General features: G+C 51.9%; 1 long non-coding RNA gene across 2 annotated transcripts in view; it reads right to left on the reverse strand.

Annotated features, from left to right (window-relative positions):
• Positions 1–15,230, reverse strand: part of LOC103876762 — a 72,436-nt gene that overhangs the window by 41,734 nt on the left and 15,472 nt on the right. For both annotated transcript variants that reach the window (XR_004178193.1, XR_004178194.1), the window contains exon 3: positions 3,008–3,213. This is a non-coding gene — a long non-coding RNA (uncharacterized LOC103876762). The remainder of the gene's footprint in view (positions 1–3,007; positions 3,214–15,230) is intronic.

The following is a 15,230-nucleotide window of genomic DNA, read 5'->3' on the forward strand; positions in this document are numbered from 1 at the left end:
CCTATAAGCCCAGCACTTTGGGAGGTCAAAGCAGGCGGATCATGAGGTCAGGAGATGGAGACCATCCTGGATAACACAGTGAAACCCCGTCTCTACTAAAAATACAACAAATTAGCCGGGATTGGTGGTACATGCCTGTAGTCCCAGCTACGCGGAAGGCTGAGGCAAGAGAATCGCTTGAACGCAGGAAGCGGAAGTTGCAGTGAGCTGAGATTGTGCCACTGCACTCTGGCCTGGGCGACAGTGCAAGACTCCATCTCAGAAAGAAAGAGAGAGGGAGGGAGGGAGAGAGAGAGAGAGAAAGAAAGAAAGAAAAGAAGAAAGAAAGAAAGAACGAACGAAGGAACTAGGCCGGGTACAGTGGCTCTCGTCTGTAATCCTAGCACTTTGGGAGGCCAAGGCGGGAGTTGAGGTCGGGAGTTCAAGACCAGCCTGGCCAACATGGCGAAACCCAATCGCTACTAAAAATACAAAAATTAACTGGGTGTGATGGTTCATGCCTGTAATCCCAGCTACCCGGGAGGCTGAGGCAGCGGAATCGCTTGAACCAGGGAGGTGAATGTTGCGGTTAGCCAAGGTCATGACACTGCACTCCAGTCTGGGCGACAAAGCGAGAGTGTCTCAAAACAAACAAACAAACAAGAACTAAATAGAGACCCTGACAGGTCAGCATCACCAGTTACAGTGACACGTTCCCCGTCTGGAGTGGTTGAAACCCATGAAGGGAGCAAACAGGGTCCTGAGCAGCCAAGACGGATGTCACAAGCTCTATGCATGAAAGCTTATGCGCTTTACCCTGAACTCAACCCCTCTGTTCTCTGTGCTCAGGATCCCTGCTTTTATAGCCATTTCTAACAAATGGAGGCATCTGGTTTATAAATACACAAAAGAGTAGAAGCCACAAATCAGTCTCATTAAACTGCTTTGGGCCAACATTCTGACAGTGCTGAGAGGTGACAGGTGATAGTCTCCGTGAGGGATGAAACTGTTCATCTTTCGAGGGGTAGCCTGAGGCCTCCAGAAGCCCAGCAGCCTGGGGCTATCCAGTGCAGGGCAGAGTCACACCCAACAAGGCAGTGTCCTCTAAGCCCCTCCTCATTCTGTAGCTCAGTATGGGAATGGGTGTTCATAGTGATTAACACTGCACGGTGATTAACACTGAATCGTGAAGAAAAGCTAAGTGATGTTCAAGACTCTCTGTTTAAGAAGATAAGGGCCAGATGCAGTGCCTCATGCTTAAAATCCCAGCATTTTGGGAGGCTGAGGCAGGAGGATTGCTTGAACCCAGGAGTTTGAGACCAGCCTGGGCAACACAGCAAGCTCCCATCTCTCAAAAAAATTAGCCGGGTGTAGTGGCACGTGCCTGTAGTCCCAGCTACTTGGGAGGCTGAGGCAGGAGGATCTCTTGAGCCTGGGAGGTCAAGGCTGCAGTGACCGGTGATTGTGCCACTGCACTCCAGCTCGGGTGACAGAGCAAAACCTCATCAAAATAAAAATAAATAAAGAAGATAAGGAAGTGTCTTATGCATTTTAAGTAAATTTTCCTCCAAAACTTAGTGGTAGCTTCCATTTCTGGCTTTCTGGGCACTTTGTTTACATGCTGTCATCTGGGAGGTTGCACAAGTTATTGTCATTTCAGAGATGAGGGCAGGTGACTCAGCAAGGGTCCCATGGCTAGTGAGTCAAAGGGCAAGTCTCAATATCAAGGGTTCTGCAACCAGCTCCACTTCCCCACGCTGCCTCTCTCCAATAACTCAGGCCCCTGAATGCTCCAGATGCGTGCCACTGTCCTGATGTTACAAAATATCCCTTTCTCAGATGTCTCCTTTTCTCTGGTCTGTCACTACCCCCATAGCAGCCTGGGGCTGCTGGGTGTGACTTTCATCCTTACCATATCTCTCCCATTAGCACACATCAGTGGTAGGGATCATTGATAGCACTTTGGTTCAAGCACCAGATTCCTCCAGATCAGTTCTTCAGGAAGAGATGGCCGAGCATTACTCCATCACACCCATAACCCAGAGTTAAACATTTACCAAGACGCAGTATGTCACAGCCAACTCTAGGACCAAACTTCCTGGGTTCAAATTCCAGCTCTGCTACATACTGTATAGCCTTGGGAAGGTCACTTAACCTGTCTGTGCCTTGATTTCCCCATCTATAAAATGCAGATAGTAGTAATATCTAATTCACAAGGTTGTCGTAACCATCCAAAAAAGTTAATATGTGAAAAGTACTTAAAACAGTGCCTGGCACTTAGTAGACATTTGACAAATATAAGTTATCATTGCTAATACAAAGCAGTTTTGTATTAGTGCCAGGAACTGGTAGAATCGGGAATCTTACCTGGGTCTACCTGGTATTTGAGTTATAAGCTTTCCATTACATCATAACTGCCTTTCTTAGTAAAAATGCTAAAGAGATTAACTTCCTTAAGAAAGTGAGTAGAAGAGTGTTCTGACAGCTTCTGACAACTGGAAGTCCCACTTTTTTTTTTTTTTTTGAGACGGAGTCTCACTCTGTTACCCAGGCTGGAGTGCAGTGGCACAATCTCGACTCACTGCAAGCTCCGTCTCCCGGGTTCAAGTGATTCTCCTGCCTCAGCCTCCGGAGTAGCTGGGCCTACAGGTGTAAGCCACCATGCTCAGCTAATTTTTGTATTTTTAGTAGAGACAGGTTTTCACCATATTGGTCACTCGTGACCTCATCATCTGCCCACTTTGGCCTCCCAAAGTGCTAGGATTACAGGCGTGAGCCACTGTGCCCAGCCTGGAAGTCCCACTTTCAAATCTCGCTTTGAGAGATTGAATCATCTGATAGTAGGAAGTTTCAGAACCTGAGAAGGCAAATTCAGAAGGAAGGATTGGACTTCCATTTTTCAATAAGAGATGCCTGAGAGGCAAGCGTTGTCCATTGTCACTGTTCATGGGTATTCTGATGATCTATTGCTACGTAACCAATCATCCCGAATCTCAGTGGCTGAAAATAACTATAATCATTTTATTACCTCTCACAGCTCTGGGGGCTGGCCTCAGCCGGGTGCTTCTCATGCAGGGTCTTTCATGCAGTTGCAGTCTGGGGTTGGAAGCATATGGACAGTCTCCTCATTCACATGTCTGTTGGCTGGTGCTGATTCTCCTAACGGGGAATCACCAGCCAGAACAGCTGCCCGTGGCCTCTCCGTGTGGCTTGGGCTTCCTCACAGTATGGTGGCTGGATTCCAAGAGCAAGGGTTACAAGATCATAGGTTAGAAGTGCATGGCATTTTTCTGACCTAGCTGTGGAAGTCACATAGTGTCTCTTTTGCAATGACTTCCACTCATCAAAGTAGTCATAAAGTTTCTTCCACTAAGGTACAAGGAGAGGTGACATAGACCTCTCCTGGACTCAGTGGGAGGAGTGTCAGGGAGAGCATGTGAGATGAGATATACTTTGAAAGTACAATCTGCCTCATGGGCAGGCTCTCCTGGGAGAACTTGCCACTTGGAGGAGAAAGGTGACGAATAGCAAATTTAGGCTCTAACAAGGACCCCTCCCTGTAGTCACGTCTGATGGTAGTTCCTTCAGGGAACTGGCCATAAGAGACACGGTTGGCAGTAAGATTTACTGCTCTGCCAAAGCTGTCATTGAAATAAATAGGATTAGGTCTGCAATGACTTCATCATCCGGACTGTTCTAATAACAGGTAATTTGCCGCCGTGCTGTGACCAGCAAAGCCGCCGGGGCATGTAGTGGGAATGCCTGGTCACCTGAGAAGTGTTTCCATCCCCTGGAAATCTTACAGGTCTTTGACCTTGTCCACAAGCAGACATATCTTACTTCCTCTTCTCACCAGCTTCTTTTATGCAAACAAAAACTGGAAGCAATTTTGCTTTTGAAGCTCCTGAGTCAGCCGAAGCCCCAGGAAAAGTCCTGGTTCTTCCCCCAGCCTCTCTCCGTGAGGTCCCCGTCCCAAGCCTGAGAGCTCTGGAAATCCAGTTAAAACAGTTGAGAGTTTTCCTGCCAGACAGCACAAGTGTGCTGGGGCCTGGCTCCCAGGGGCCCTAGGCCCAGCCTTGAGGCAGGCTGTTGCTCTGTGCTAGACTCAATACAGTGCTGGCCCAGCCTAGCAGGCCCTGCTAAAGGGTGACTCTGAAGATGTGGAGCACGGGCCCTGGGATGGTGGGAAGTCCTCCTGTGCAGCTGGTCCTGTCCATCACTCCCTGGCTCCCCAAACAAGCCAGCTGCTAGCTTCTTCTGCTTCTGTCACCTCCAGCTCCTGTCCTACTATGGAAAGCACAGCCTCATCAGCCTGGTATCCAAGACCCTCCCATGCAGGCCAAACTGATGCCATTCTAGGCCCGCCTTGCCTGTGCAGTCAGGGGCAGGGCTGGCCTTCCACAATAGCCACAGAGCAGAACCCCGCTTCACCACGTCCGTGACGCTCACACTCCCAGGTGTGCTTTCTGCTCACTGGGGCTGTGGGGTGAGGCTACAAGTGAGCAGAGGGCTTAAGGAGGGGGCAGGGCTTAGGCCCTTGAGTCGGGGACTGCTGTGGCTGCCCTCGGATGTGAGCTCACTTCCTCTGGGCTGCCTCTCCTGACCCTGTGGAAGCTCATCCCACTGTGGGCCTTCCTGATCCACAGAGCATTCCTCTACATAGTGAATCATCCCTGTGAATTCTCAGTATAGAGCAGTAATGAAATCCAGACATTTCCCCAACTCCTGGGCAGGTGACTCTACCCGGAATATCCAGAACTACAGAAATGCTAACAACTGCCACCATTTATGGAGGATTTACTATATGGCACTTACAATACCAAAAGCTTTATTCTCAGTTTTTTGGGTTTTTTTTTTTTTTTTTTTTGAGATGGAGTTTCGCTCTTGTTCCCCAGGCTGGAGTGCAATGGTGCAATCTCGGCTCACTGCAACCTCTGCCTCCTGGGTTCAAGCAATTCTCCTGTCTCAGCCTCCCAATTAGCTGGGATTACAGGTACGTACCACCATGCCTGGCTAATTGTATTTTTAGTAGAGATGGGGTTTCACCATGTTGGCCAGGCTGGTCTCGAACTCCTGACCTCAAGTGATCCACCCGCCTCAGCCTTCCAAAGTGCTAGTATTACCGGCATGAGCCACCACACCCGGCTGGTATTCTCAGTTTTTAATCCTTACAAGAACCTGTTCTACAGATGAGAAAACTGAGGCTCAGAGAAGTTAAATAAATGTTCTATTGTGTCACAACAGTACATTTTGCAGCCACCACATGAATTCAAATCTGTCTCTTTGCAAACTATAGACTAGAAGCTATGAAGTGTTTCTGATGTATTCTGGGCACGGCAGACAGCCCCTGAGTCCATGAAGTCAACTAACCTGGGAGACTCCCATTTCATCCTCGATCCCCTTTATGGGGCAGAACCAGAACCATGGAGCTAGGTCGAGGGAGGGGACAGGGAAAGCAGCGGGCAGACAGGCTTTGGCTGGCTAGGAAGAGGATCTCCCCACCATGGAGGCCCAGCTGAAGCTGAGTATTTCCCTGATGGCCATCTAGAGTGGACAGGAGTCAGGCCTCAAACATTAAAGGGTCAAAGATGAAATGGGATTTCCAAAGATGACTCCACCAGGCTAGGGGTGCACCAAATGGGGGGTGCTGCTGCCCTCTACCGCCCAAGAGATCTGAGATATCTCTTCACCTCCAGCCCCCACCAGAAGTACCTTTCTTTATACAGCAAAAAGTGCATAGACTTTAGGGTCAAGTCCCTGATCTATGACTTACTAGCTGTGTGACCTCAGGAAAGTCACTTAACTTCTCTGAGTCTCCGTTTCCTCCCCTGTGAGTGGGGATAATACCCATCTGTCAAGGTGGTATATTGTCACCCTGCTGTGGTTGTTGTGAGGATTGGGGATCTTGGGTATGAAGCACTAAGTGCCCAGAAGGCACAATGACGCTGGCGCCACCGTCCTGACTCCCTCGAAGGGCAGGACCCCATAATTGTGTCAAACAGACCCAGGTCAGAGTGTACAGAAGCTGCTCTGTGAGGACCCTGCACGGTCAGCTGGATTTCCCAGTGAGGCATGTATGGGGCTTGCTAATAGGGCCCCAGGTGGCTGGCAGACACTGCCAGTGGGCGATGGCCACCATGGGGCTAGGGGTGCTTCGATGAGTTCAACGAGGAAGAGACCTTTATCTGCCTGGAAGAGGGGCCTCGAAGGAGCAGGAAACATGGGTCCAGGGGAAGGGAGGGAGGTAGGGCAGTCCCATTCCAGCAGCACGTAGCTCGGAGGTGGGACTTAGCCTAGCAGGCTCCAAGGAGAGCACCAGAGCAGCTGGCTGTGGGCAAAGGGAGACAAGAGCAAGAGCTGGGAAGCCCAGGCTCAACCTTGGGCATGACCAGTGTCTGGCAGGGTTGGGCCAGGGGCACAGACAGCCCCAGGGCTCAGGACTCTGGGAACCAGAGTGGGGACGAGAACTACCAATCAGGGAATGCCCGCAAGATTCAGAGGGTTGTGGCCTACATCTCCTCAGGTAACTCTCACAACAACTCCACTAAAGCAGGTGCTGCGATCCTGTTTTACAGTGTTCCAGAGCAGGAAATCAGGCTGGAGAGAATACCTGGCTTGGCCCCAGGCCTCACTGAACCCAGGACTGTCTACCACTTTCCATTGCACCAAGCAGAGAAGAAGAGTGAGTGGGCTGGCTGGAGCAAGGTCTTGTTTTTCTGGAACCCAACCCAAGAGACCTTTGTGTGAGAACTGGTGAGAGCGCCCTGCCCTCTCCCAGGGCCCTAATGGGGCGGGAGTGCCGGGCAGGAAAGGCAGGTTTCCTGCAGCCTCAGGCTCCGGATCAGCCAGGCCAGACTGAGTCTTTCTGGCACAGCAGGCTTGTTCTCAGAGCAGCAGCTTCACTGCCCCTAGGCAGGAGTGCCCACCCCCGTGACCCTTGGTTTCCCACACTCAGAGTCACTGATGGGTCAACACATAGAAGCCACCTTCTCCCAAAGATGTGGTGGAAAGAATGATGGGATTGTCAGATGCAGGTTCTGACCCCCTCCTCCAAGCGGCTTCCTCCACTCACCATCATCCTTCTCCAGACGGGGGAAGGTTGTTCTGAGGAGGGGAGGCAGCAGCACAGGTCGGGAGCCCTGCATGTCTGCTTATGGGAAAAAGGGGTTCCCGAGAGCCCCCTCAACGATCAAAAGACAGAAGTCTGGAAACCCATGGAGTGAGGGAGAACACAGGAGAAGTGGCCACTGTGGGATCGCTGAGGTTCTTCCAGAAGTGTCTGTCAGAGGCTGCCCTGGTGTCTGGTCCTCAGTAGCCCCCTCCGCCCCAGCTCCCCAGTGCGGACTGGCAGGGCTAAAGGCCATGTTCCCACGCTGCTCCGGGAGGCTGGCCAGGCCCCGCCAGCGCCTTTCACAGCCCAGCCCAGAGCACCTCAGGGTTTGAACTGAGGGGAATCAGTCAGGTTCAGTTACCTGCTGGGAAGGCTCATGCAAATCAATGGAAGCCTCATGCTTACGGCAATGGCCGGGGACAGACGTGCAGTCCCTTTCCAACCAGGCAACCTCCTGTGGGCTCCTGGTGAAAATAGAGAGGTGTCCCCACCACCCGCACCGAAGAGCTTGCTCTCAAGACCTTCAGGCCATAGCCCCAACTGGGAGTGGGGAGGGAGTGGGGATGGGCCAAAGATATATGACCTAACCAGGGACTGGACCTGGCTATTCATTCACAAATACAAGCATGTCTGAGTGTCTACCACCTTCTGGGTGCGTGGTTGGCCCAGGGTATGGTAGCTATTGAACACGGCCTAGAACCGACGGGAGCAAGAGAGCTGTGGGCCCCACAGTCTGCACAGTAAGGGAGAGGGCTAGACGGAGGGGCCTTGACAGCTCTGGCAGTATGTGGTTTTTGGCTATCATTTTCTGGCCTCTGCTGAAGCCTTGACTAGGGTAGGCCTGAATGTTGGGTCTACCTAGGAAAAGAGACCCCAGATAGCCCAAGCCACCTGGCTGTCATGGGGTCAGTGACAATATAGCTGTCAATCCGTTCACAGGCCACTGTGGTCAGGGAGGAGAGGTCACAGTGTCTAGATTAAACTCACATTTGCAGATGGTGACACTCTAGGGCCCCTGCGTTATGACACTTAAGCAATTGCTTGGCCGGAAGAACCCAACAGCCTAAGATGAAACCTCCAGACCACAGCCCTGCCCCAGGGATCCCTCGCTTGGTGTAGCCAGAATAAGGAAGGACTTGCCTTCAGGCCTCCCATCCTGCCATTGCCATGGAGCCAGGGACTTGAGAGTTTCAGCACTTTAGAAGGATCTGGATGAAGCCTTCCAACCGGAAATCCAGGCAAGGCCTCAATCAGGGGGGCAAGGGCCGCTGGTCAAGGCCATCCTGCTAGATGGGACCAGGCAGGGCCAATGCACAGCACAGCTTCTGTGGCCTCCATGAGAATCTCGGGTGTCCTGGAGACTGGGCTTCTGGCCTCCTGGCTGCCCTCTGCACCCACCCTGCCTGCCACCATTTTCATCCCTCCACAGGAGGCTTCTGGGAACCTCCACTCCTCTGCACACAAGCAGAGGGACGAGAGTGGGGAACAGGAAGGGCCACAGGTTTCTCAGGCATGGGAGAGGCAAAGGCCCCCAAAAGGAGGGCTGAGGCTGTCAGGGTGGGGCCAAGGCTGGGTGTGCCCTGCCTGAGGGATCTGCTCTGAGCCAGCACAGAACCTGATCATCAAAAACCTGAGAGATAAGCCACAGGCAGATAAGAAGCTGCATTAAGCTGCAAACCTAACAGCCTCAAGACTCAGTTTCCTCCTGCACCACATAGACAGAGAAGCCCGGGTGACTGCTGGGGGTTCTTCAGCTGGGGGTGAGAGGTCCTCGCAGAGTGACCTTGTTAGAAAGCATATGGAGTGGGCGGGGAGTGTCCAGGACACTGAGGCAGCTGGGTAGCAGTGCCAGGGCTGACCCTTGCCTGCGGTGTGACCTGGGCAAGCTCATCCATAAAATGGGCCCATGATGCCCATCCTCCTCCCAGGCTCGGGGGAAAATCAGGTAGGCCAAAAGAAGTAGACCTAGGGGGTGAACAGCAGGCTGCTGTGTACATGTGTGTGTGCATGCACATACACACACGCACACACAATACATACGCATACCCATGCATGCACACATACACAAACATACATCCATGCACACGTACATACACACAGACACACATGCATACACATACATGCATGCACATACATACACACATATACATACACACATGCATGCACACACATACATATATGCATAGACACACGTGCATGCACATACATATATGTAAACACACACACATACACATGCATGCACACACAAATATACACACACGTACACATACATACACATATGCACAGATAAACATATGCATGCGCATACATATGCAAGCACACACATATGCATGCATACACACATGCATACACACATACATATACACATGTGCAAGCATGCACATATACATACACACATAGACATGCATGCATGCACACACATATACATGCATACACATACATACTTATACACACGTGCATGCACACACATATACATGCATACATAGACACACATGCATGCACACACAGACACAGACACAGGCACAGGCACACACCGGAGGAATTCTCACCCTATTGTTAGTATATTATTTGGGCCCAGCAGTCCATTGTTCTATAACATCCACAGTCAGTATCAAGATAATGTTTCCATAGCCACTGTTATTTACTGAATTGTGTCCCCCCAAAATTGTATGTTGTAGCCCTAACCTCCTCGTACCTCAGAATGTGACTGTATTTGGAGATGGGGTCTTTAGAGAGGTGGTGAAGTTCAAATGAGCCTGTTAGGGTGAGGCCCTAATCCAATGGGACTGGTGGTCTTATACGAAAGGGAAAGGCCACAGGAGGGCACAGCGAGGAGGCAGCTGTGGCCGTCTGGAAGCCACGGAGGGAGGCCTCAGAAGGGACCAAACCGAAAACACCTTGATCTTGGACTTCTAGCCTTCAAGCTGTGAGAAAATAAACTCCTTTGTTCAAGCTGCCCAGCCTGTGGTACTTCATTATGGTGAGGGCTGACACAGTCACTCAGGGGCGTCCGGCTCAGCCCCTGGGTCTCCCCTCTTGTCTTGGCTTCTCCTCACGGCATCCCCACAGGCAAGCCTTCCTTGGACCCTTGCTCTGCTGGGCAGGGTCATGCTCCTCTCCCAGCCCTGACTTTTGGGGTGGGGTCACCCTCATCGTCTCCAGCCCCCCCATTTCCCTGGCACCGCAGCCTCACTCTGCTCTGCAGCCCGCAGCAGCTGCTTTCTCCTGCCCAGCAGGGCTGAGGCCAGCAGGGGCTCTCCTCATTGGCGTCGTCGCTTCTGGGCCCTCTGTCACTTGATCTCAGTCTTCCTCCCGGCTCACAACCAGGTGGAGGACAACTTCAGGAGGGCTCGGCAAGTGCTCCCGAGGCTGGCTTCTCAGATTTCTTCTAGAAATCTGACTGGGGTTTCCATTCTTCGTCCAGCTGACCAGGCACTGAGAAGGAGCCTGGAGGTGGAGGTCAGGAGCAGCTCGAGGAGCAGGAGGAGCCCAGAGGTGGAGGTCAGGGGCAGCTGGAGGAGCAGGAGGAGCCCAGAAGTAGATAGAGGTCAGAGGCAGCTGGAGGAGCAGAAGGAGCCCAGAAGTAGATAGAGGTCAGAGGCAGCTGGAGGAGCAGAAGGAGCCTGGAGGTGGAGGTCAGGGGCAGCTGGAGGAGCAGGAGGAGCCTGGAGGTGGAGGTCAGGGGCAGCTGGAGGAGCAGGAGGAACCCGGAGGTGGAGGTCAGGGGCAGCCGGAGGAGCAGGAGGAGCCCGGAGGTGGAGGTTAGGAGCTCAGCTGGAGGAGCAGGAGGAGCCGCAGAGTGTGAGCTGCTCAGGGGCTGAGCTGGAGGAGCAGGAGTGAGTCCCCAGAGGTGAGGTCAGGGGCAGCTTGGAGGAGCAGAGAGCTGAGCCCAGAGGTCCAGAGCCTCATCACTGTGGTGGGAACGAGCACTGGGCCACAGCGCTGCTCCTGCCTCTGCGGGGTCCCTGCCGGGCTGGAGAGGAAGTGGGTGTTTTCGCCTGTGGGTGGGTGCTTGTTCAAGGTGCACATTCATCTGTTTATTCGATAGGAAAGTATGAAGCAGCTTTCTGTGCCAGGCACCGTGCTAGCTTTGCCCCGGGATGGGTGAGGAAGCTGTGGAAAGAGCCAGTTGTTCGTGCAGGCACGGATGACTAACGTGAGAGATGAAGAAGCCTTTTCTCTGGAGGCAGGTGGGTGCCAGATGATGTGGGAGAGAGACACACATACACCCCAATAAAACTCCATCTGAGCAGCTCTTTGTGCCTGTGCTGGGTCTCAGGACAGCCTGTTTGTCTTCCAAGTACATTTGGGGCCAGGCCCAGCCCCACACTGTGTTATTTTGTGTTCCCGGGTCCACGGTGTGGTTCCTCTACCTCATGCTGGGGTGGGAGGGATGTGAAGAGAGCTGAGCAAGCAAGGACTGAGAATCCCATGCAATTATCCCACACGCAGGTATCCCACCCCAGGTAGCTCCTCTGCCACTGAAAGGGTTTCTTGAGCGCTGAACACACCAGGAGCCAGCAGGGGTGGCACAGACGTCTCTGTGGGTGAGTCCAAGATCAGCAGAGACCGGCAGATGTGTTGATGCTCCCAGCCCAGAAACAGGGACACCCTGGCCCAAGGCCTGAGTCCCATATTTCCACAGGACAGACTCATCCTCTCGATCAGGCCCAAGCTCTGGGTTACCTAGGAACTACTTGTCTTAACTGTCCGCCTCCTCTGTGCCCACACCCGTGTGTGGACAGAAACACACGTGCCAGCTGTCTCACTTCATGGCACCCTCCCCAATATCCCTGGGATTTTCGCTCTGCCTTCTTCTCTCTCCTTTAATGTCTTTGTGCTCTGGAACCCATCCCTTTGCCTTGGAAAGGTCATGCCCTTGAAATTACCTCATTATCTTCCTGTATTATTTCCCTGTCTCTATAGGGCCTTTCCCATCAGCATAAACCCATGCTCTAGGAGCGCCCATCTCCTGAAAACAAAAATCAAAACAAAAACACAACGGAGGCTTGGTGCAGTGGCTCACACCTGTAATTCCAACACTTTGGGAGGCCAAAGTGGGTGCATCACTTGAGGTCAGGAGTTCAAGACCAGCCGGGCTGACGTGGCGAAACCCCATCTCTACTAAAAATACAAAATTAGCCGAGCATGGTGGCACATGCTTGTAATCCCAGCTACTCGGGAGGCTGAGACAGGAGAATCGCTTGACACCGGGAGGCAGAGGTTGCAATGAGCCAAGATCGTGCCATTGCACTCCAGCCTGGGTGACAAGAGCGAAACTCCGTCTCAAAACACACACACACACACACACACACACACACACACACACACAGAGGAAATCTTCCCTCTGAGGCCCCTTTCCTCAGCAGCTGCTGTTTCATTCTCTGCTCTCCTCCACAGTGTGATGGCTTCCCACACACTCCACACTTGCCACGCTCACAAACTCACTCCCCCTCTCCATGCTTACCCCATTGGGCTCCCCTTGCCTCCAATCCACTAAAACTGCCCAAGTCCCAGTGCTTTGAAAGGTTGAGGCAGGAGGATCGCTCGAGCCCAGGAGTTCAAGACCAGCCTGGGCAACATAGCAAGACCTATCTCTAAAAAAAATTTTAAGAAAATTAGCCAGGCATGGTGGCGCACACCTGCAGTCCCAGCTACTTGGGAGGCTGAGGTGGGAGGAGCACTGAAGCCCAGGAGTTTGAGGCTGCAGTGAGCTATGGTTACTCCAGCCTGGGTGACAGCACAAGATCCTGTCAGAGAAGGAAGGAAGGAAGGAAGAAAGGAAGGAAGGAAGCGGGGGGGAGGGAGGGAGGGAAAAGAGGGAGAAAGAAAGAAGAGAAAGAGAGGGAGGGAGAGAGGGAGGGAGGGAAGGAGGGATAGAGGGAGAGAGAGAGAAAGAAAGACAGAGAGAAAAAGAAAGAAAGAAGGAAGGAAGGAAGGTAGGAAGGAAGGAAGGAAAAAAGGAAAGAAAAGAAAAAGAAAGAAGGCCGGCCAGGCATGGTGGCTCATGCCTGTAATCCCAGCACTTTGGGAGGCCAAGGAGGGCAGATCACAAGGTCAGGAGTTCGAGACCAGCCTGGCCAATATGGTGAAACCCCGTCTCTACTAAAAATACAAAAATTAGCTGGTCGTGGTGGCTAAAAATACAAAAATTAGCTGGTCATGGTGGCAGGCACCTGTAATCCCAGCTACTTGGGAGGCTGAGGCAGAAGAATCGCTTGAACCCTGGCGGTGGAGGTTACAGTGAGCCAAGATTGCGCCACTCTACTCCAGCCTGGGCGACAGAGCGAGACTCCATCTCAACAAACAAAAAAAAGAAAAGAAAAGAAAGAAAAAGAAAAAAAGAAAAAGAAAAGGAAGGGAAGGGAAAGGAAAGGGATGGGGAAGGAAAAGGGAAAGGGGAAGAGGAAGAGGAAGGGGAAAGAAAGGGAAACTCTGCTCTGGTCAAGGTCTCCAATAATGTGGTTGTTGTTGAAGCCTGTGGTCACTTCTCTGTCAATGCACCGGATCCATCAGCAGCATTTGAATAGTTGGCAGTGTCTCACCATTGAAATGATCTCTTGGTTTCAGAGAAAACAACCTCCTTATTTTTCTTCTCTCTCTTTGCCCATCTCAGGCTCTTCTGTTGGTTTCCATCAACCTCTGTATGTCCTCCTGTGTGTCCGGCTTGGTCACAGGCCTTCTATTATTTTCTAGACACTCTTGAACTAGATGAGCTCTTGGAGGCTTTGAAAACCATCCACCTGCTCAGGCCTCCCACACTTGCGTCTTTAGCTCTGACCTTTCCACTGAGCTACAGGCTCACACCTATTTGTCATCTCTATTTGGATATCTACCAGGTATTTCAAAATTAACACAGATAAGATAGAACTTTCGATTTCTGTCCCCACCTCAACCTTTCCCATCTTGCTAACTGGCACCAGCACACACTCCATTTCTCAAGACTAGAAGGCCTCCTGGAGCTCCTCCTCTTCCTAGCCACCTGAGATTCATCGCCAAGTCCCACAGACTCAACTCAGTATGTCCCAAGCCCCTTCTTTCTTCTCTATCTCTGTCACTGCCACGTTAGTCTGAGCCATTACCTGTCATATCCACATGGCTGTTGGAGCCTCCCAATTGTCCCGTGCTTGTTCCCCAAAGTCCATTCCACCTGTAACAGCCGGGATGATCTTTTAAAAAAACTTTTTTTTTTTTTTTGAGACAGAGTCTTGCCGTGTTGCCTAGGCTGGAGTGCAGTGGCATGATCTCGGCTCACTGCAACCTCTGACTACTGGGTTCAAGGGATTCTCCTGCCTCAGCCTCCTGAGTAGCTGGGATTACAGGCACCCACCACCATGCCTGGCTAATTTTTGTATTTTTAGTAGAAATGGGGTTTTGCCATGTTGGCCCGGCTGGTCTTGAACTCCTGGCCTCAGGTGATCCACCCACCTTAGCCTCCCAAAGAGCTGGGATTACAGGCGTGAGCCACTATGCCCGGCTGATCTTTTAAAATTTTAAATAAGATGGATCACTTCCCTACTGTTACTTGAGTAAAGCCTAAAGTCCTTGCCACGGCCTGCAATTCAGTGCAAGGCACCTGCCTCTCTGACTTCAACTTCTCCAACTCCTCCCCTTCATCGACCTTCATCCTCTTGCTCAAACTTGGGAAGTAGGAGATAGTTCCACTTTAGGAAGAGCTCTCCAGCTTGTCCTTCTGCCTAGAATATTCTTGCCCGGATTTGTGCACATCTCAGCTCAAACACCAGCTCTTAAAGAAGAGGCTCTCTCTCACCCTCCAGGCTCTCCTGGCTGCATCACCCTGATTTGTTTGATTATCAGTGAAATGTGTGTTCTGAGCATTTGTTTACTTGCTTGTTGTTTCTCCCCCTACTAAGCTGGAAGCTCCGTGAGAGCAGAGGCCTCCTCTGTCATGTTCCCTGCAGTGTTTCCTGCATTGAGAGCAGTGCCTGGTACATTAGCTGGGGCTGTTGAAGAAATGAGCAAACCAAGACCAGGTAGTGAGGACAGCCCCAGGGGCTCCCAATCTGAAGAAGCGATGGAGACAAACTGATATCTGTAACATGCAGCTCCATGGATACTTTGCTCCATGGCAGACGGGGACTGCAGGAGCCTTGACCATGTGACTCTACCCCGCATGCAA

The sequence above is a fragment of the Papio anubis genome, chromosome 14, assembly GCF_008728515.1.
Source record: "Papio anubis isolate 15944 chromosome 14, Panubis1.0, whole genome shotgun sequence".
In the NCBI taxonomy this organism is placed as follows: domain Eukaryota; kingdom Metazoa; phylum Chordata; class Mammalia; order Primates; family Cercopithecidae; genus Papio; species Papio anubis.